The sequence below is a fragment of the Misgurnus anguillicaudatus genome, chromosome 11 (assembly GCF_027580225.2).
Source record: "Misgurnus anguillicaudatus chromosome 11, ASM2758022v2, whole genome shotgun sequence".
Taxonomy (NCBI): domain Eukaryota; kingdom Metazoa; phylum Chordata; class Actinopteri; order Cypriniformes; family Cobitidae; genus Misgurnus; species Misgurnus anguillicaudatus.
This window is the reverse complement of record NC_073347.2, coordinates 17,488,762-17,512,209: the sequence shown is the minus strand read 5'-3', so window position 1 is coordinate 17,512,209 and position 23,448 is coordinate 17,488,762. Positions and strand designations below refer to the sequence as shown.

Below are 23,448 nucleotides of genomic sequence, written 5' to 3'. Positions count from 1 at the left end.
CCATCTTGGTATGCCCAACCGGCAGAGGGTGTCATTGACTTCCATTCAAAATCATGTTTTAAATTCACCCGCTTTACAGCGTATCAGTCGCACAAGATTCATTTTTAGGATATGTGCAAGTAAATCAATTGTTACTTCTGGTGTTATTTGCAATGTTTATGTTTTAATTGGGCAGGATAAAGGATTTATAAAACTTTAAGGTGAGTGTGTTTGCTGCATTCTGTTAATGACACGAGTATTAATCAGGGACGTCGCCAGAACATACAGAACGGGGGGCATTTTGTTTTCATGGGGGGGGCACACTTCATGTAGTGAGAAACTAGCTGCATACGTAAACAAGCCTGGTTTATTTAAGTTAACTCTTTCCCCTCCAGCGCAAGCATTTTTCATGATTTTCACAAAAGTTAAATGCCTTCCAGAAAATGTTCTTTAAATATATAAACAAAAAATATATCAAATGAAAGAACAGACCCTCTGCTTTCTTTTTATCAACTATCAAATATGGGTAGGTTTCTTCAAAAACACCCAATTTTGAGCAAAAAGCTGAGATATTTCCATTTTTGTGAAGGACTAGAGAGCAGATGCAGAGCGATCTTTAAAACATACGAGGAGTTCTTTTTCTTTCACGTGAGGCGCTACATCTGGGTTGTATAAGTTGCGGAAGTGCGGATAATAGCGGTATTGCGGAAAGCCGGAAATTCTCGTCATTGGCAGGGAAGCGTTTTCTATTAACTGACGAGTTATCTCGTCAATGGCGGGGAAAGAGTTAACTGAGCATTAAAGTTACATTCGCAAATCATAAGCATATTACTAAATTTTACGATTAACTAAGAATAGTAGTCAACTTTATAATTGTTAATTTTCTAAAATTTGACAATATTGACGTATGCAGCCTACAAATGTGACCTTTGGAGGCCGCAGCCTTCGATTAAAACAACGACCACAGACTAAACAAACTCATTTGAAATAAACCACAAGTCCAGTCAAGGTCAAGGACAACAAAACACAAGTTACCTTACTCCTACACAATGTAACGAGTCTTCAGTTCCACCAAAAGCGCAACAATAACATACCGGGTAACATTAGCAATAAAACAAACGTGATCTGTAGCTAAAAGTGTATAGGCCTACTCACCTTAAAATAATCGCAGCAACTAAATATTTCTTCTCATGTTGATTTTTGCGCAAGTTTTTCTCAGACATAAGCTGAATGAGCTGATGATGGCCCACAGAACCGCCAAAAATTAATAGATTTCTACACTGCTTGCCTTACAATAAGTTGCGCCGAAGAAATAACTGGAGCTGCTGGAGACTTGCCATTGGCTGTTGTATTTGAATAATGAGATGAGTCTGAGAAAGGATTACAGGGGCTATTTTGGGTATGTTTTACTATAAATATGATTTTGTTTTATATAATTATGTTTTATATTATGAAGTTTAATGTAATAATGCGTTCAATTGTCTGATTTAAATTTTAAAGATCGTTTATTTAACTTACCGTTGCAAAGATCAGTATTACCTTTTCTGTGGTTAAATACTACTGCAGAGGGCATGTATAGGCAGCGAGTGAGAGCTTAAACTAATGAAGGTGACCAAGTTTGCATATTTTTTATCTTAAATAATTTGTTTGACCATAAGATTAGGGGGCATGCTGTGTCATCTGGGGGGGCACTGCCCCCTAATGGCCCCCCTTGGAGATGGGCATCGTATAAATAAAAAAATTGACATTAAGCTACACGTCAGCGTTATTTCTCTGATTAAGTTTAGGTAACTTGTAAATATAACGATTACAAAACCACTTAATTATTATATGCATCATGCTGTACAAAGCTTGATTAATTATTTAGATATCAGAATGAGCACATTTGTCACTAATACTAAATAGATCAGTGGCCTCACCATATATGACAAGATTGTTTTTGCATCAACCACACGTTAATGCAAAGTTTTAACTGTTGTGTAAGCACCGATGATTGACAGGTGAGTAGGTGCCCTTAATTAAAAGCTTTGGTCTGAATGATCAAAGCACAACACATTCTGCATCTTTATTTAGTGCTATTCTAAAATGAATATCAGTGGCAGGTATAAACAGGGTCAATGTTGTACTCTCTGACACAAAGAACAAAACTCCCATTTTCAGCCTTTTTTCTTTAATTTTTTTATGGTTGCAATAAAACACAAATGTCAGTAGAATAGGCTTCAGTCCACACTGCTGGTAAGCAACTGCTCTCTCTCTCTCCCCTTTCATCTCCCTTTACCCAACTCTCAATGGCGGACTCTCAAGGTCACTTGTTGTCCCAGGGGAGTGCTGAAAGGTTCATGTTTACATCACAGCGAAAGGATCGTTCCGCACTATTACTCATTTCCTGCTTGAAGAGTATTTTTGTTGTGGGAATTGATTAACTGGGCAAATCTGATAAGAAAAGCAGACAGAGCATCAGCTGAAACAGCTCGCACTGTGAGGGCACTGAGCCAGTGTTACTCTAGCGTATATACTGTATCTAAAGTCATTAAGTCTTCAGACCATGTTCAGATTTGTGTACCTTGCCAGGTAAATGAGCTGAAGCCAAGCCTTTACTATAAATGCCCACATGAGGAATGGTGGTTGTCACCGAGCCATGACCTTGCCTTTAGACTAACACTGAATCTGGATATAAAACAGGAAAGAATAAAACCACATAAATCAAAAAACCCAAGAAATCTAAGTTTGATATGCTAGCATTCTTAAACATCTGCAAAATCCATTTTCAGGGTTCCCACACCTTAGTTAACTTCATATTCAAGGACCTTTCAAGGACTTTCCAGGTCCAATACCCTCAAATTCAAGGACTAAAAGTGGGGACACATTTCAAGTAAGAGCAAGGTTACATTGTGTTACTTTTAAAGATACAGTGTTACAGTTCCCTTTCGAGGGAACTCGTGCTGCGTCACTGCGGTGACACTTTGGGGACACCTCCAAGGGAAAGTGCGTCTGAATGTGTATATCAAATTCAACCAATGGTGAGGCTTAATGACAAAGATAGGGTGAAACAGGAGCCAGGAAGTATATCGCTATTTAAAATATATTGCCAAAGACGGCTTACAGGGACGCAGGAAGTATGGCAATGGAGACGTAGCGTCTCGTTCCCTTCTCAGGGAACAACAGTTACATACATAACATTTTCATGTGTCAAACACAACTATGCAAAAAGCATTTTGGAATCAATCAACATTCGCATACAGAAGATATAACCATTTAAAGCGAACTGATTTTTTATGAATATGGATTTTTTTCCAGAAAACTTCTTGCATAAAATAGATTCAAGCACTTTCAATGACCTCTATCTACGTATGTATATTTTCAAAAACTTCCCAGGGCCTTGAATTTTTTCCCCCAGATTCACAAACTTTCAAGGATTTCAAGGACCCATAGGAACCCAGATTTTTAGCAGACATGTGCGTTTTAAGCTAGGACAGACATGTTTTTAGTTGAAAACCTCTTCGCATCCTCATAGCAACCTATAATCAAAATTAAAAAATATAAAATATAAAAATATATATAAATATATCTTCTTTAAAAGTCTCAGGACCATTATTGTTCATCCAATCATTGCTTTTGGTTGGATGTCCTGACAAACGATGTATTTGCACACACCCTGCTCCCACAGACATCACACATCTTCATCTGGTCCCATTAAGCTATACAGAGTTATAATTACATTGCTAGAATCACAGAGCGAGTGTTGTTTACACTCATTATTATTATAATGTTGTGCGCTTCGTACTGTTATGTTGTCTCACCAGTGAATAAGGTCATTTAGAAACGTTAAACGTTTCACCAATAGCATCTCTCAAGGCTTTGCAGACAGTAGCGACAACGTAAGTACTGCAGATGAATTATATGAATGAATTGCGAGATCAATTCGAGAAATCATACAACAGAGTCTTTTGCATCGCTCTTGCGGTACTTTGATGTCATCCGCCTGACCGTTCAGGCATCTCTGACTGTTCATGTGGTTTTAAGGAGGCGTGGCTTTGGAGCTCTAAATGGAGGGTGGGATATCTTCCATTTTTAATGTTGGCATGCTATTTCTAGTCTTCATAAAACCGCTCACCCTAGCTTTAAAACGTGCTCTTTTTATTCCAGGAAAGTGGACAAGAAATATTGATGACTACAGAGAATTTTGTTTTAGTCAAAATTCCTCAAGTATGAGAACAGATTTTATCCTAAAAGCACTGACTTCAAGTTACTAAACATGACTGGTGATGGCTGTGACAATTACACTTTTTACACACTTAAAAATAGGGACACATCTTTGACTTTGTGATAAATTTAAAGTTTTCTTCTCTTTGATTAGTATATTTGTATGTTCCTGTAGCTCAATTGGTAAAGCACTACATTCCCTGGAAACACATACTGATAAAAAGTGTAACTTTTTGCTCCTTTAGAGCATTGTGTTAGTTGCACAAAAGTTTGGAGTGTGATTCCCAGGGAACACACATACTGATAAGAAAATTTATAGCATGAATGCACTGTAAGTTGCTTTGGATAAAAGCATTTGCCAAAGGCTTAAATGTCATTTATTTTGCAATTCTACCTATAAACAATTATATGGTTAGTTGCACTTTATTATTTCCTATTATCACATTTCTTTTCCGTTTTAGAACCATGTGTTCTGACCCAACAGCTAAGAGCCACTGATAAAATGAGAGAGAGAGAGATCCCATGACATTGGAAATGGTTACACTGTCCCAACATATAAAATCTAATGATATTAAGATCACAGATGATTTAATCAGCTCATCCGCAGGGTAATCAATATTATTAAAGTTGAAGTTAGTTATGTATGCAATGCTCTGCTAGCAAATTAAGTTATCAATAAAGTCAATGACAAAAAAATGACAATCACCAATTAATTTTTAATTGGATGACTCTGAGGGTTAAGGTCAACTCTGAGGTCAAGCGCAAGGATTATTTACTGTAACCAAGCATGCATGAAACGTGCAGGATGACATTGTATACCCAGGGCATTAAATATTAATTTCTTGAAAACCAACTAGACCACATGAATGAGTCGTAACTATTAACTTCCTCAGTGATATTATTACCAGCAATATGTAGCTGAACCCGAGGATGTTATTGATCATTGTTCCTATCTGTCCAGCTGTTCCCAAACCTAAATCAGCTTTAGGCAGTCCCTCCAGAAACACGCGATCGGGCGATATATTGCATAATCAGCCAAAGTCCGCATATTTATGCGGGGCTGCATTTTTTCCAAATACGACACACTTTCGCTGCATTAATTACATATTTCCACGCACAAAATATGCGGGCTTGCATGATTTCATAATCTCCGCATTTTCGTAGCAAAAAGTCACATATATATTAGCAGAAAGTTGAAAAATGTTGCATTTACTTCCCAAAAGCGCAGCCGTGCCCTCTATTGCCATGGGAACGTTATGAAGTGACATGATTATGTGATGTGAACATCATTGCAGCTTTTGCAAGTTCCGCAGTTTTTCCAAGTTCCGCAATTTTCGCAAATTCCCGCAATTCCATCGCATAAATTGCATAAATATCCCGCATATTCCATCGCATTTTTTAAGAAAACGTGCCGCAAAATCAAGGATTTTTGCATGCAACAATCACAAAAAAACTCCACGTTTTTCTGGAAGGACTGTTTAGGGTCTTGGCCACCTTCACAACAGCCAAGTCAATTTTGATTACAAAAAGATGTCTATACACAGAAAAGGCTAGAAGCAGTTAGCTCAGAAAAGTACCAACAGTCAAAGCTTTACCAGTAATGCATGAGTTAAAAACCCTAATGCATTTTCATATTCATTTCCTACTCAAAATACACGCATGACCTATTTTTAGATGCGAGTCCACCAAAACCAGTTTAGATATAAAAACATGATTACCCATCCACTTACATCTGTCCTTTAACTCTAGCTATGCCTTAAAAAAAAACACTTCGTGATTTTATGAAATAACACATAATTTCATTAAGATCACAACTGAAACTGCAAATATATCAGATACATAGATTTGTTAACTCACCTTTAAATAATTAACACATTCTGAAAGTAAAACTCTGTGTGCAACATTAATATGAAAGTAGATTAATAAGCAGTATAAGTGCACCGATGGGTTTACACAGTAAATATTATTAATATGTAATGTATGTAAAGATATCCATTAACCTTTACATAAAAATTACTCTCATGCATTATGGATGTAATGCACCTTTACATAAATAAATATGGATGAAAATCGTTCATGCACCTTTACATAGGTAAATATGCCAATACATTAAAATGTAAGATTAGTAGATGTTTCCTAGTAACGCATGCAAAGGGTAACTTACACTACATATTTTTCTCTCATTCAAAACAAATGTTGGATGTGTTGAGAAGATGAAAGTGTAAACCTTTCTGAAACACAAGCTCTGGAGCTATCTGTTGTCTCCCAACGAGTCATTCAAAGACAAAGCATTCATTGGCATCCCTCCACACATTACCAGTGAGATATGGGGTCATGACCAACAGGAATATACTACATGTATTCATTGCATTGATGAGGAAGCCATTATAATGTCACTAATCCCATTCTTTCAGGCCCCAGGTGAAAAAAAAATCGTATTGATTAACTAAAAATATACATGTGGGTGGGTCGTGTGTGTATGTTTACAGATAAATGCATGTGAAGATGTATCTGTAGCTTCCAGGAAACCATTTTTCATCTTGGTGTGAGGTCAATGTCCTAATGCACAGCCATGAAGAAAGCTTTATGTTAACCTGGTACTTCTTGTCATGGTTACGCAAAGACATGGTATTCCATCACCGTTCATAGCACAAAACCTAGATCTCCATAGCCACAACCTCATGCAAACCTTTTCTAATAAAGACAAAAACCTAACTAAGGGCAAAATGCAAGCTTAGACCTACCTCTCACAGCTTTGGCATATACCAAAGCATTGAATATCTAAAGCATCCGAGCCAAATTATACAATAGTTATGTAGTTCGCTAACACATTTTCAATAAGGAATAACGGCTGCCAAGAACACTGACAAGAAATTTTGTTTGCATATATTCATGCACAAATAAGTATACGAAAGTTGAAGCCATGGCACGGCAAATGGCTCACGTTACGGGTTTCAATCCAACCTGTGACATGCTTTGGCCCCATATCTGTAAAGAACGATATGCAATAACTCAGTCCTTCCCGACAAAGAAAAATAATTTGAAAACACCATCATCAAAATTCAAATTACATGAATGCATAATCAAATATGCATCAGTCTGGCACGCTTGACTGTTAACGCTGAGGATCTCCAAGCAAACTGCCTCATTTGCTTTATCAAACAACTAACAAATCAACAGTGGGTTGTACATATTTACTGAAAAAGTGCAATCAATGCAGCACAGACCAGTGGTTCTCAATCTGGTCCTTCTTGCCTACCTTATTGACTAAAAGACTTGATTTAACTCATTGGCCCAGTAGGGTGATTAAATAATTGAATGTATATTTGGTAACAGTGTTGACAGTCATGTATGTAGTGTGTGTGTGAGGGGGAGAGAGGGGGGGAGAGAGAAAGAGAGAGAGAGAGAGAGAGAGAGAGAGAGAGAGAGAGAGAGAAAAAACACTTTCAGTGCAAGACTGCATTACATTGAGTCAATTCTGTTACTGTCAAACTCTATCAAGGTAGAGCAACAGTGTTGACAGTAACAGAAATGACTCCAACAGATTTCCCAACAGAAAATCATGATTTTCAGCTTTATAAGACACTTTTCACAGAAAATAGAAAACTGTTATGGCCTGTAATATTCACAACAGAGAAACAGTGGCATACACATGTATCAGTGATGCATAGGTGACAGTGGATGGTGGGTAACAAGCAGAGTATTTCATTGAGTCCCATGGTTTTTGTTTCAGCCCTGTTACTTTTAATCACGCTGTTTCTGTCGTGCTTTGCCTTTCATACTGAAAGTCTCTTTGTCTGGTGCACCTCTTTACTTGTACCCACTGATGAGCTAAATTTCATAAGAGAAATGTAAACAATAATGGACACCCAGGCTGGGACAGAGACTTATTATCGTGGTTTGCGCCCCAGAGGAATTTCTAGATGACAAAGCCTTTCTTTACTTAGTATTTATACTTTATATTCAATTGCTGCGGTAACAAATCACATCTGTCACGTACACATGGTTCGATTTAATCTATTGCATACGGGGTTCGTGCATGCTATGCGACGTTGTGTTTATCTGCGTGCAACCGTCTCAGAAAGCCAAGGTTCTACTTTTTGCAACCAAGGAGAAGCAATTTCCTTGCGCATTACATTGCAAATCAAAGATCTTCATAGTAATTGAATATGCGCTGATCCAAATCATGTCGCTCACTGTAGGGGACAGGGAAGTGGGGGTCTTCTCTGCGTGTCTGTATGAGATAGCACACGAACAGTAATGAGAGCAGACCCACAGCTGGCTCTCACCGAACTGATCACACTGCTATTCATTTGGGCTGAGATGGAGAAGATTTAACTTCCAAACAATGAGATTTAAACAAAAGCTTTTCAACTTATCCTGAGAGATGCCTCATACATTTTTTTCATAACTGTTCACAGGAGATGTATTTGTTGCATTATTCATCGGAAAACTACATCTCGGTTGTTTCAGAAATATCAAAGATTATTTTAGGTTGCATCTGTGTGAAGCCTGCGGTTTGTTCTTTAGTAAATAGACAAAAAACATACAGTATTGCAATGAGATTATGTTAAAAAATAAAAACTTGTCTTTGCAGGGTTGTGGAGTCAAAGGCGACTTGCAACTTTACTTGGACAACAATGACTCGTGACTTGACTATGACTTGAGCATCATGACTTGGCAAGTCTTTATACCTTTAAATCAAACATAAGGGCTGTGATCATGTTGGTCTGTTCTCTGGAGCGTCTGACAGCATCTGATCACAGGTCTCATTTGAGATGTGCTTGCGCTGCTGCTGGAACTGAGCCAGAAACGGACTCACTTTGCACATGCTTGTTATATATCACTGTTTTCAACCAATCAATCTATACTTACAGTTTAAAATATTTAAAAACACATACTAGCAAACCATTTATAGTAAAAAAAAATAGATATACATGTTTATGCTTCACATGAACTGTGTTGTGTAATCATCATCATCCGTCATCAATTATGTTCATTATCATTGGTAATGTTTACATGCACAAAATTTTGTCAATCCGACTGAATTTAATCTAATCAAAGGTAACAACAATACCGTTTACATGCACCCAAAACATTGCAATCTGATTATGTTTGTTTATATGTGCATTCTATATAATCCGATCCAAACGTCTGCGCAAGCGCACAGCTAGGGTTGCCAGCTTCGCGTATCAAAACCATCCCCATGGACATTCAAAACTAGCCCTAAAGCATCCCAATAACTAATTTATTGAAACCCTTTAACCGCAGAAAAAACAAAATTTTTGCATTCGATTGAGAAAATACTATGATTCACGTGTTTACAAGTGTACTTTTCTCCTGCTGATCAGATCACATATCGGACTACACCACCCCTTTCAAATCGATTGGAATTTGCATCCGATTGACCCCAATCATATTGATCAAGGTGATTACAAGAAGGCTTTCCAATACAATTGAGCCAAACGGATTATTTGGTTGCATGTAAACGTACCTATTGTCCATTTATATCCCATTGTTTGGCATACCGTGGGTTCACACCCGACGCGTTTGAGGCGTCAAAATCGCGTCTACCGCGTCTGGTTTGCCGCTTGAACATTTTGAGTTTACTCGCTTCATTCACACGTGAAATTCTAGTCATCAAGATATTCACACGGAAATTCACGTCATGGGAGGGCCTTCCATACACTTTAAAAAAACAAACGGTGTTATATAGCACCAAAACTGTTGATTTGAATCGTAACCATAGAAGAACCGTTTTTAGTGCCATATAGCACTGGTGAAGCACCGGTGAAGCACCTGTGTAGAACCATATAGGGGCCATATAGCACCACTATAGCACCACATTTGGTTCTACATAGCACTATATGGTTCTACACAGGTGCTTCACTGGTGCGTCACCGGTGCTATATGGCACTAAAAACGGTTCTTCTATGATTACGAGCAAAGAACCACTTTTGGTGCTATATAGCACCGTTTGTTTTTAGAGTGTAGGCTTGTGCGACTCCGCTAGCTTCCTGTAATCACGGTCACTACTAGAGCAAGCTCTTGATTGGTTAATGCGGCACGTTTTTCGGCCAAAGTTAAACATTTTCAACTCGCACGTTTGCAGCGGCACACTCAATTCACACCATTTACGCGAACTAGACGCGCAAATGAGGCAAAATCGCGTCTACCACGCTGCGCTAAACAAAGTCTGTGTGTGTAATTATGTAAACTTTTTATCTTAGATCTTGCAGTTCATGCCAATATAAAGAGTAACAAGCAGGTTGAGCCAAGTTTTTGAATTTTCTGTTATTCTGCACATGCCTTGCAAGTGTTTAGCTAGCAGCCTGCAGCTTCTTTTGAATGGCGAAACACAGCGGCTGTGCTGCACATTCTCTGGAGACAAAGGTGACAAACTCTAAATCAGTGTTTCATAAAACAACACACGTAGGAGTCCATAGAAGGTATTTTCCGTGATGTTTTGACTTGTAAGCTAGGCTGCATAAAGATCGTGGCCGTGTTACCACCTCAGGTGTGCATTAATACCGAATAATTTAGGCCTGTCGTCAATTATCCCCTACAGTAATCATGGTCCTGATTTACAATGAGTTATGACTATAGTCTCTTGTATACTCTCTGTGGGCTAAGAATAAAATCCTACAACTGCCCCTGCTTTTTACTCTAAACTCAAGAAAGCTTTTGGGGATTTTTTTGTCAGGTATGGATGCTTCTTTACCCCTTTTCTATCTGTGGTTAAGATAAGATACCAGTGGCGGTCGGTGACTTCTTTTTTCGAGGATGCTCGATTCGAAGCCCGTCAGGTGTGTGTTTCATTTTTTCAAAATATGTGTTCTGCACATCAAAAGATTCTGCATCACGTGTCTTGTCAAAATAAGTGCCTGGGGGCGGTTGCACCAGCTGTGCGTAAGTTACAACGTAGCTTAGTTACGACGTAAATGGGCACTAAGTTACAACTTATGCACTACTAAATGTTTTTGCGTTGCACCATTAAACTTAGTTTAAACGTAACAATACGTTGTAACTAAATATTTACGGAAGCCCCTGTCGATGAATAACATTTGGAATAAGATGTCATCCAGATTATATAACATCGATGAGCTCGTATTAATTATGAAGAGCCACAAATTCGTCAACGAGTTTTCAAGAACTGTTTAATTTTCTGTGTATCCATCAATTAAAATAAGATTTAAAATTTCTTCCTGTTTATTTTCTCTTCCATGTGTGGGATATATATTTTCAATTAAAAGTGTAATGTTTTGAGTTCGATAACATATGCTTTAACGTCTTTTTTAACTTTTCAGTTTAGGCGAGACAAGAATGAGTTTGAAATTACGTACTGTTCAGACTATTTCCTGTTTGCCCATTATAAGGCTTGTGATTGGGTTAAGAAAAATAAACGTCATTCTATGCGACAACGCATTACTTTATGGAGAGCTTACGACCTACTAGCTACGTTCTGCCTTAAGAACAAGTGGTGCAACCGAATTAAGTAAAGAGTTAGTTATAAACTAGCTAGTAGTTACTAAGCCTCTAGTTTGGACTTTACGTCCCAGTTTAAGTAAAAACTTACGAACGACTGGTGCAACCCTACCCTGGTGCAGATGCGTCTAAAGGGTTTATGATAAAAGAGACGCTCGTGTTTGCCAGATACTCGCATAATCTCATCCGTAATTTGTTTACTGTTAAGGGAGTGTCTTGCTTGTATTTTGTGAATGTGAGCGTCTTTATCATAAACGGTTTTGACGCGTGTGCAGCAGTTTTGACAAAACATGTGATGCACATGGTTCACATTACGCAACAAACCCATATTTTGAAAATGCAAGCAACACACATGACACTCCGAACACTTATTTTGAATTTGCGCCCCTTGGATGAGCAGTCACGAGCTGCCACTGTAAGACACTGCACATAGGAACTGTAATTCTTCAATAGCTTAACTGAAATGGATCCTAACTAAAATTGCTAGTTATCAAACAGAAAATATTAAAGTTAGGACTTTCGTAATACACCTGCATATCAGTTTATCTTCTAGAGGTGGTGATGCCGTCTAAATAGGACCAATGAGTCTAATATTATATTGGACCGGGCTCAATACCTGGTCCACATGTTAAAACAGATAACTGAGGTAGTATAACAGTGCCCTAAGTGAAAATAGTCATATAAAATTAAACTGGGAAGTTATAAACATCTTTTGTCTGCCTGACACAAATAAATATAAATTTACTTTTGTACATTTATAACTTGAAGTTTAACCTTGAGGACTTGCAACTCGACTTGTCTTGGGACTCAAACCTTTCAAAAACAATGACTTGGTCCCATTTTTGTGTCTTTGTAATCACATTTACTGCTGTATTTTCATGAGTATTACATTACTTGATTTGGGGAAAACAGCAATAACATGAAGGACAGCTGCCACATGAGAGAGTTGCCATAAGGCCTTGTACTGTATATCTCAGTCAGTACCCATAAAAGATTCAAAAAGATTTATTGTCATTTCAACCATATATAGCTGATGCAATACACAGTGAAACGAGACAACTTTTCTCCAAAACTATAGAGCTACACAGAACAACCGAGAGTCACATAGACAACACAGAGCTAAAAACTGCAATACGTGTCTGTTAAATTAGCAGAACTTTTGTGTAACCTGTGGTCCTAACTAAAATTTTTATATTATCATTTTTTGCTATAGCGTTTGGGTGAACAAGTAAACACAATAAAACCACATTGGCACACATACAAGCAAAGGTCAACTACATACACTACATAGCGAATGTGTTGTTAAAGGATTTTAACAATAGGCTGACCAGTGTTCTCAAGACAAGAGTATTTCTTTAAAGGTCAGGCTTGAAAAAATGCTATTGCTCCAAACTGTCACAAATTTAGCATATCACATGACTATACTTATTAGTATGTTGCATTTAATATCATTTTGATTGACAAAACACTTCGTCACTTTTAACATCTTAACTGCTTCTTAATTTGTCTGTGTTTCTTAATTGCTACACTGTTCCTGCATTATTTCCTGTACAATTAATGTGATGCTGCGATGTTCGGCGTCTACCTCGACTCTAGTGACAGCAGTGGCAACGCCCTTTATTATGCAGAATTTAAGGCTTAATATAATTAATTACATTTAATGAGTTACAAAAAAAAATCAGCCCCTCACAGTTGTCATGAAGGGCAAAATTAGCTATATAGGCCGAGAACACTTTTTTTACCAGGCTGTTAACATTATTTTCTACTGTAAAGTTGGACATTTTAACAAGGGGGTCTATGGGAATTGAACCGTCGATGTGGACAGTCGATGAATTGCAGTTAAAGTCACTTCCGTATTGGCTTCAGAGAGATAGGATGGTTGCCCCTCAATTTGAACCTATCCAAAAATCTATGATAACTAGGGTTAGGAACAACTAATCATTTGCTCGAGTACTCGAACGTGGCATTGGCGATCGATCACGAAAACGATGATCGTGTGGGTTTATTTATTTTTTAACATTTGGATATCTCGTTGTATATCAGTGCCAACACAAGTACTCTCATGTCATCTGATATTTAAACATCAAATGTCGAGATACCAGAGAGCCATACAAACATAACATGTTTACTAAAAACGGGTAAGAGGATGACAAGACAGTTAATCGCTAAAATGATAGCAAAAGACTAAGGTTGTGCACACCAAAACTTTTAAACGCGGCTGAAAACACCCGAAAGACATCGAATGCCAGCTGCTTTTCAGCTGAGTGTCAGCTTTTTTCAGCTGATTGCAGTGGTAGCTCTGATACTTAAGCTGTGAGCCGGTTGGTTGCTATGGTAATGTCCCGCCCCTTCTCCACTGTGATTGGACGGCCGTGCGAGAACTGACATCGACGAGCGGAGCTTTTCACCCAAAGCTGAATATTTTTCATCTCTCGGCGCTGAGCGCAGAAGAAAACCGCTAGCTATTGGCTTTTTTTTTAAACGCAGAGCTTCCATTGGAAACAATTGAAAACATGCACCGGCCGAGGGCGTAAAACCGTTGGTGTGCATGCCCCCTTAAAACTGATTAATAATATAAAGTTTGTGCTTTGCCTGAATGTGATTTACAGCACGCTGTTATGGTTATGGTGCACATCCACAACGCAAATTAAACTTTCTGTCCAGTACATAAAGTTTAAGCTTTGAATTTTGTGCAGATATGTGCACATTATGTAACACATTTATTTTGTATAAAAGGACTAATATTATGTAACGTGCGTCATATAGAAACACTGAAGTTTGTGTTTATTAACTATTTAAATTTCACTTCATCATGCAACTATTACTGTTAGAGTTTTCTCTTAAAAACATTTAATTCATCAATAATCTAGTATGTGCTCAGAGTTCTGTCATAGTTTCTTCAAAATTAAGTTTTATTTGACACTTTTAAATAAAAACATTTTCATTTTCACCATGACTCTTATGCCCCCAGTTAATCAAGTACTTGTTTTTCAGACATATGGATTAATCGAAATAAAAAAATGACATACTGTACATGCACAACCCTAGTGCCAACAATAAATGGACACATAACCATCCCCAACGGCTTTCAGCAATGCACACAGTGTGTTCACATGAGAGTACAATCTGAAAATATTACAGTAAATTGTCATGACACTAACCATTAGGTACAACCATTAGGTACAGAAGGCTCTGTGGAGGAAGTTCCCCTAAACATGACTATTAGCCTTCTTTTTTCATTGAAACAGACTGTGTGTGTCATCACCATCCTATGTTGGTTGCTCCGTAAGGCATGGATATGTGTCTGGGAATGTGTGTTTGCCTGTCAAGGTTATGTTTTGGAGAAGGATTGTCTTGTTTTAGAGAGATGTAGCTGTGCCCGTATTGGAGATAATAAGCTTGGGGTTGTATAGATGTCTAGAAGTGTTTTCCAAACAATCCAATTTTCCAACAGGCACACTGCATTGCCTGATCCATTAATCCACACACACATCATCTTAGGCATGTGTACATATGTGTCACGTACAGTAATACATGTATGTGTGTGGGCATGGGCGCACTAAGTGGACTGTTACCTCAGTTGTGAGTCTACTTTGTTAGTGAGTTTTCCCTGCAGGCTGACCACTTACAGCCAGTCAAAAAAGATGAAAGCTTGTCATTCACACTACCTAAAAATGACAGGTTACATTTAGCATTCGGCCTCGAGCAAAACCACATAGAAACCCAGAAGAAAGTCACACAACAACTGCACGCAAAATCCTACAAGCATTGCATATTAAAAGTCTCCTCCCTCCGTCTTCCGCTTTCCCACTGTGCCGAGGAGGAGCCGGCAACTCCCAGCATGATTTATTTGAATATGAATCTTCTACAGCTCGACAGAGAGACTGAGAGCAATTACTTCTGAACAAAAATCTTCCCTGAGCTGTCACACATCATCCCATAAGCACAACAGCAAGAAGCCAGAGCAATTTATCTGCCTTCCGTATCACAGATACTGACACTGCAGTCATTTCTGAGAGCGAAAAGTATGTTCTTCATATATTGCTTCATTTAAACACTGCACACTTAGGTACCCGATGCTGATTGCGTTACAGATAATGTTATAATAATGAAACATTTTTGTTAGATCGCTTGGTTTATTAAACCAATAGGTGAGGCTCTTGTAGTCTTGACATGCTATGTCACATATGTCATGAGGACAAACCCAATTTTGTGAACATAAAATCTCACCCTGTTCATGAAAATTCATCAGGTTAATTTGATATAACTGATAAAGTGCCAGAGAGATGATAGATGCTGAAGCTCTGACAGAGATGCAGAATGCTGTATTAAGCATGTTATCAATCTTCTGAGGAATGACAAGCCCTTACTGAACCTCTAGAGACCCTTGACACAAAACTTCTCTTCAGAGCAAAGGGATACTGCACAGAGAGACTGTCATACTGTACTTCTAATGCTAAATTTGCAGAATGTGGGAGGCTCTGAAAGCAGCAAAATGGCTTTAAAGCTAAACGCAAGTGTACAATTTATATTGTTATTAAAAAAATTCATGCATCTGAGAAGAAAAGTATAGATCAGAAATGATATGGTTTGACCCGGTTTATTTCTGGCTTGAGTTTGAATCTGGATTTGGTTGCATCCTGATTCCAGTTTCTCTCTTTCATTGTGCCTCATCTTCAAATTACATTCAGGTATGGTCATGAATAACTGTATAAAATGAATGTATTAACAATTTTTTTCAAGGGCATTTGGGTGAATAGGGTTGCTACGTCCATGCATTAAACAAAAAGCAAGAAACATCAATGTAAAATGCTTAACAGCATTGCATAAATTGTAAAATTAACCCTTTGTGTGTAGTGTCTATGCTGCTTAAAGGGATAGTTCGGCCAAAATGATATTAAACCCATGATTTACTCACCCCGAAGTCATCCGAGATGCATATGTCCATCATTTTTTAGACAAACACATTTTCTGTTATTTTATGTTTGAGATCTTTCAGTTAATCAAATGCAAAGTTACGGGGTCTAACTTACGTCCTTCAACTCCAAAAATGTGCATCCATCCTTCACAAAATAAATCTTAACGGCTCGGCGATGATAAACAAAGGCCTTCTGAGGGTAATCTGCGCCATTTTGTTGTAGAAATATTCACATTTAAAACTTTATAAACGAAAATAACTAGCTTCCGGCAATGCCGCCATCTTAGTCGCGTCTGCATTCAAGACAAGAGCTACGCAGTTTACGGAGGTTTCTCTGCTGCTGCTATGTGCCCCGCCCTCCGAATTTGTCATATGTCACTAAGAAAAGTGCGTAAACTACGCTAATACTCTCTCCTAAATACAGAAGAGTTTAAGATGGTGGCGCTACTGGAAGCTAGTTATTTTCATTTATAAAGTTTAAATATGGATATTTCTACAACAACACCGCACGGATTACCATCAGAAGACCTTTGTTTATCACCCTGGAGCAGTTTGGATTTCTTTGGGGAAAGATATATGCAAATTTTTTGGAATTAAAGGAGCTGGACCCCGTAACTTTACTGTTTAGCAGTTGTAAGACATAATACATTTTCTAAAATAACTGAAAATGTGTTTGTCTGAAAAATGATGGACATATGCATCTCGGACTGAGTAAATCATGGTTTAATATCATTTTTGGCCAAACTATCCCTTAAACATGAGATTTCTGTACGAGGTAAGATGGCGAACGTCTGTATATACTTGTCTTAAGCATAAACCACCTACAAATTTTATTTATACCTGCTATCAATCTATTTTAGCCAACATTGCTCAGCTGTAGCAGCCAAATTTGAATATGTATTCTACCCAGCACAAGCTGCTGGAAATCAAGAGGCAGACCTAATAATGTCAGTATCTATCTTGGGCCCAGAATGAATACCCGCCAAAGCAAACTGCCTTTGAGGGCTATAGATGAATTCGGTTGGCCTCCAAATTGCTTTAGCAGTGTTGTCAGTCAATTTGGCACGCTCACTTGCAACTCTAATTGATGCTGAATTTCCATATTGGTCACATCTGTGTAACAAATGCTATTTCACTCAAAGTAAATAGCAGGTGAAGAAATGAATAAATAAATAACCCCGATCTTTACCAGAGAAACACCTGTGGGTGTTCTGAAGTTTGCCATTGAAGATACTGGCATTTCAAAGACAATATGTCTAGACAGTAGCTATTTAATTATTATACAATATCCTGAGCCGTGGTACAAGAAATTACTTTTTTACCTGCTACAAATGCATAGTCTGTATAAACTGTACATTTAAAACTTTAAAAAGTGTCATTATAAAGTCAAACTTCTTGGATAAACAATTATAATAACAACACACAACCGAAAAGAGGCGTGCTCCAATTGTTGTCTTGTATGTTATCCTTTGTAATTAAAAGTTAATTCATTTTTATCTTAAATCAGACACACTACTATAGGTGAAAGTTGAATCTAAAACAGTTTCCATCTTCTAAGCATCCATTAGTGATAAGCAGCTCAGCCTCGCATGTATAACCTAACTGGCACCCAAAATGGCAGTGATGCATTTTTAATAACAGCGTGCTGCCCGAAGAAGGCCAGTTTCCACAGTATGATACTCAGTGCCACCAGGCCACCAGCAGCAACATGGAGGGAAGAAAGTCTGATATGATTTTTACATAAGCCAACAACAATGACTTCATCATCCGCTTAATAAGAGAGAGAGCTTACGTCTCAACACTTATATCCACCCCGCACGCGAACTTGTCGGCTGCATTGAAACCCATTATAGGCCGAACTCAGATAAAGCACTTCATTAAAGCAATTAAGCCAATGATGGATTCAATTAAGTTCTTTATGAGTTCAGGTAGAGCGGAAGATGACGGGGTCCCAGCGGATCAGAATGGGGGACAAATTAAAATGGGTGTACTGAAAGGTCATGCTGTGTAAGCTCAGGCTTCTCCACTCAATATTTAAAATGAAGACCAAATTAACTGACAGTACCCTCATCTGAAGTTTTATCCAGCAGTGTCCCGGCTCAATATTACAGATAATAGCATAATACATCCCTACTTTCTAATGTCTGCGCAGTGCTGTGATTTCAGATTAGTTATATGGAGGTAATTTGCAACAACAAAAAATTGGCCAGTACTCATCTGGAAATTACTGTTTAAAGAGTTTTAAGGTCCAAATCAATGTCACACTTTAAATACTAACTTAATTATGGAAGTAATAATAAGTGAAGAAAGTTGTAATTATTTCCTTACTATTCTTAGCATTGCAATTCTGGATTAAAGCAATTTATATTATAAAACGGCTCGTTGTGGTTCTTCATTCTGATTGGTTGAAACGCGTTCTAAGCCATGATAAAATACCCCTGTAAACCCACGGTTCAGACCGCATCACAAGTATCACTGCGCCACTGTTGCTGCGTACTGATTTATGAAAATAAACACCACAGTCTTTAATCATTTTTTAATTTTTCTACCTTTGCACAATTATGCCGATATCCAGATAAATGTCAATAAATATTGTTCATTGTGAGTCATTTCGTCAATAAAGAGAAAACGTTCTCTGGGTTGTTTTTGTCTTATATTGATATTTCCGCTATTATCCACTAGATGGCAATCTTACACAACTTAAACACTGACGCATTCACTAGACACAACAGGGTTGTGGTGGATTTAGCATGACGTGTAAGTTTTGATGGCTCTGAATCTGATCTCTTACAAAAGTTCTTCACAAAAATGGAATTAGCTGAAAATTTGAGAGGTGATAAAATAAGAGAACAAATATAGGTAGGATGAAAATGTTTTTGTTGTTGTTGGAAAGTGGATGGGCTGTTCTTTCATTTGATGTTTTATGTTTATTTAAAGAAGAAATTTTTCTGTAAGGCATTAAACTAAAACTGGGTGGCAACTTAAAAAAAAACCCGCTGACGGGGAAAGAGTTCAGCATGCTTCCAAGTATATTTGATCATCACTTATACAGTTTCACAATATAAATGCTAATGTATATTTTAGATGAATGTTGATTTATAAAAATAAACACCACAGTCTTTAAATCATATTTTCATTGTGTCTTTGCTGTGTCTGTGTTGGTTGTGAACTGCGCTCTGTTGCAGCCACACTTGATTCTGAGGAACTACTTTGTTTGGCGGAAGAATATTATTTGTACCAATATAATTACAACTTATTTGTGTTTCATTTTGTGAAACCCTGCTATGCATATGAAGTAACCTTTTAATAAACGCAATAAACCCGGTGAAGCAGTGGGGTTACAGTGCATTTTATAACAGCTAAGGGGGTTTTTACAACGCCTCTTAGCTGTTATAAAATGCACTGGTAACCCACTGCTTCTTGGGGCTTATTGTTTTAAGAATTTTTTTTTTTTTGCATGGTAACTGCATGTCATATTATATTATAGGTTAAAAACACAAGCTGAGAACTATGAAAATTTCTGGACTCTTGTGAATGCTTCCATTAATTTAACTAAGCTGTCTATATTGCACCATAAAAATGCCTTGTTAAATATAATAGGAGCATTCTAGTTTAGTTGTGTCTCTTGTTTAAAGGTATAAGAGCTGTTACACCGTCCACATAACAAGTAAGAAGCATGATATTGCGCAAATCCAGAATAACTCCAAAATGAGGAAAACCGATTATCTTAAGCTTCTTTTTGAGTGGGTCTTTTTATGCGCTACTGTGAACAAGTAAAACGTAAAATATGCATCTGTGGTCCAGACTGCTATAAAAGAAACAATCCTAAACAGAATGCTGAATTTCACGATTCTGTGATTAATAATCCTCAATCTCTATTTATTTTAGTGTGATTTGGCAACCAATTACAAGAACAAACTACACCAGTTTCTAACATATTATTGTCAAATAAGCAAAGACTAATCTTTTTCAAAACATGGTCTAAAGTATGCAGTATTTGTATCCCCGCCGTGTAAATGATGCGTTGCCTAATTTGTACAAGCTACGCAGAATTAAAAGCAATTTCTAATTGTCACCACAAAAGAGATGCATCTGTGTGGGCTTCTTAATGGACCGCCCTGTTGAGCCATGTCTGTTTGGCTTTATGCATGAAAGTTCCTGTGTCACTAATTGCATGCATATTTCCACAATTCATCGTCCGGAAAAGGGGGGAGGTAGTTAGAGAGGAAGCCAAGCCAGCGAGAGAGAGCCACAGAGAAATCGCAAGGTGAAGTGTATCATTGGGATTGTGTTCTTTTGGCAGATTCATCAGGTGTTGATGAATAGAGAGCGTAATGTCTTAACATACCCGCCTATACAGATCCTGCCGGGGACAGCCGTACGCCACTGCAGGGACACTTGGCAGAATTATTGGTGCTGTCTTTGAATCGACAGGGAAAGTGAGAAATTATAATACTGTTGCAGCAGCTGGCCCATTCCCATCACCAGACTTTTTAAATATGGCACAGACAAAACTCATATGGGGACTGAGATGAGAAGACCAAGATGTGGGAAGAAAGAGAACAAAGACAACGAGAGTTCACAGAAAGGGGAGAGAGTAGAAAGAGAGTAAGATATAGAGAGAAAGCCACCAACAGATCTCACTAATAACCCGTATGCTCTTCTTTCATAGCTGAATAAACTGCCAAGCATGAACTTTTGAAGGCCACTGTGTTTTTCTGCCTAGCTTGATCTAAGCTCAAGGGGACTCTTTGACAACAGTTACAACCCACACAAATGTGACACAAAGAATGCACTCATTAAGAGCCAAACCGTGAGGGAACTGAAGAAAAACAACACCTACAAATGGTAGAAAAACAAACACACACAATCAATTATGGAGATTTCAGTAGACAAGAAAGGTCAAAGCAGGAGTACAACAACCAGAAAAAAATTTAATGAATATGACTGACTGCATGCAGAACAAGGGAAATGTTTCTCATGTGACGTCCATACAATATTTACAAAAGCCAGCTATGATGTAAAATATGAATCTTTATTTCATTTTAAATGAAATTATACATTTTAAAACTGATATTTACTTTTATATTATCATCCTGAGACCTGGATGTCCACATAAGTGGACATCATATTTTTTGGTGTTGCACCATAATATTTAATTCTGTGTAACTGGAACCTGTTGTGCACAAACGTGGACAATTACGCTGCTTCGTGTTCAAAGAAAATATTTGGTTATTATATTTATTGGTTCTTCCTAACCCCAAAATAGCTGAAAAAATCTGAAAAAAGACACACCAAAGCTTGGGTCTTAGGAGGTTCAAATGTCTTTAACATATTTCTTTTACATTTACATTATATTATGATGTCGTAGGATGCCAGATGTAATATAACTTTTGCTGGTAATCCTCAAGGTGTGCCAAACTACACTTTCAGGAAAAAATATACAAGAAGGTTTGTTCCTAAAAGGTGCATATTGGTACCTTAAGGGGCGGTTTCCCGGACAGGGATTATTTTTAAGAGCTGTCCAAACTGAAAACAACTTGAACTTATATATCTTAAAATACATCAGTGCTAGTGATGCACCGATGTGAAAATTTTGGCCGATACCGATATGACTCGTCTGTTATGGCCGATACCGATATTTGCCGATATCTCTGTATAGAAAACACATTTTTATGATAAACAAATAAAGAGCTATTTTCCAAAACACTTTTTTTTTTACTTTTGTAATTTATTTCCAGAAATGACCCCATGTGCAAAATGTCATCAATTAGCTGATTTCCCATATTCTTTGAAAGCTTCGGGATGCTTATTTTTTAAGTGGGTGAGAAAATTGGTTGTGTTGAACAATTTTGCCCGAACTCCCCCTCGCATCAGTGCCTGCAAGAATGCGATGCGATTGCATCCTGGTAAATTTCGGAAGTTTACACATCTGAGCTGCAGCGGGCAGGCATAAGATTTATAAAAACATATTTGAGAAGAAAGGCACAGCAACTCAAAAAGACTTGTTTCACAATTACTCTTGGAGGCATGGAGCAGCATGAGGATACACGTGCGATCTACCGGCATTGCCTTTGCAATCGCAATCGACGTATTGGACACCCCTGTCATACAGCATAGCGAGGATCTTCTTCAGACACATTGAAGAATGACCAGGAAGTGACAGAACCTGCTTCAGCCCACGTGTACCATATGCGCTCGTGCAAAAACAAACATCCTCGCCCCCACACTTTGTTTTGTCTCAAAATGCACACAGGTAATGTTATTAGTAGGGATGCCACAATTCTCAATATAATATTGAACCGTTCGGTTCGACTCCTACGGTCCAATACGTGCATGTGAATTGTGGTTGTTTGATTTATCCATCCAAATCTGTCCGTTTTATATTCCCTGCACTTCGGTTACTGTGTGCGCGCCTGCATGATCTACGCGCTGGAATAGAACTTAAACGCTTTACAGCTAGTTGATATCCAGTTACTTGCAATGCTGGTGTCAGATTTAATTCGTGCACAGACTCACACAACATGGTGATCACGAGCAGAGAAGTCCGACAACAAAAAGAGGCACCACCACTGTCTTTTAAATCTGTGGTGTGGATTAATTATTTGCACGAGTAGATTACATACAACATCAATGTAAAGATGCAAATTCGCATGGGGCAATGCAAATGATGCAAATTGGGCATTGTTATTGCCGCAAAAGCGCATTATTTGCCTGGAAAACACGTCTTCCGCACAAGTTGAAAAATTCAATTCAAGAAGAGAATTCGCATGATGCTAAAGTAAATCCCACCAGTAATCTTGATTTAGGAATGCATTTTTGATTTCTACACAGCACAGAATGATGTTGGACTTAACAGTAGT

General features: G+C 37.9%; 1 long non-coding RNA gene across 1 annotated transcript in view; it reads right to left on the bottom strand.

Annotated features, from left to right (window-relative positions):
* Positions 1 to 2,064: 2,064 nt before the first annotated feature.
* The window catches only part of LOC129416073 (uncharacterized), a 90,069-nt gene continuing 68,685 nt past the window's right edge, over positions 2,065 to 23,448 (bottom strand). Inside the window, exons 3-4 of the long non-coding RNA XR_012372147.1 lie at positions 2,543 to 2,646; positions 2,065 to 2,412 (exon numbers count right to left, since the gene is read on the bottom strand). This is a non-coding gene — a long non-coding RNA (uncharacterized lncRNA). The remainder of the gene's footprint in view (positions 2,413 to 2,542; positions 2,647 to 23,448) is intronic.